Source organism: Haliaeetus leucocephalus, unplaced genomic scaffold (genome assembly GCF_000737465.1).
Source record: "Haliaeetus leucocephalus isolate CR32 unplaced genomic scaffold, Haliaeetus_leucocephalus-4.0 Scaffold260, whole genome shotgun sequence".
In the NCBI taxonomy this organism is placed as follows: Eukaryota; Metazoa; Chordata; class Aves; order Accipitriformes; family Accipitridae; genus Haliaeetus; species Haliaeetus leucocephalus.
The window spans coordinates 309,586-309,886 of NW_010972696.1; positions in this window are offsets into that span (position 1 = coordinate 309,586).

Below are 301 nucleotides of genomic sequence, written 5' to 3' on the forward strand. Positions count from 1 at the left end.
TTCTCCCGGTTCCCCCCCCGGTGAGATCAGCCCCGGTTCCCACCTGCGGGCACGGGGGCCACCGGTCGCGCCCCCCCCGGGGCTGGGGGGCGGGGGGGGCGGGCGGGCCGGGGACTCGGGGCAGACCAGCCGCTGGAGCAGCGAGAAATCGGGGGGCTGCCCCTCCAGGAAGAGCTGCTCCGCCATCATCATCACCATCATCACCATCACCATCATCATCATCATCACCGGCCGCGGTCCCGGCCCTAAACCGGCTCCAGCTGCGCGGGGGCGGGGGCAGTGGGGGGGGGGGATGTCGGGG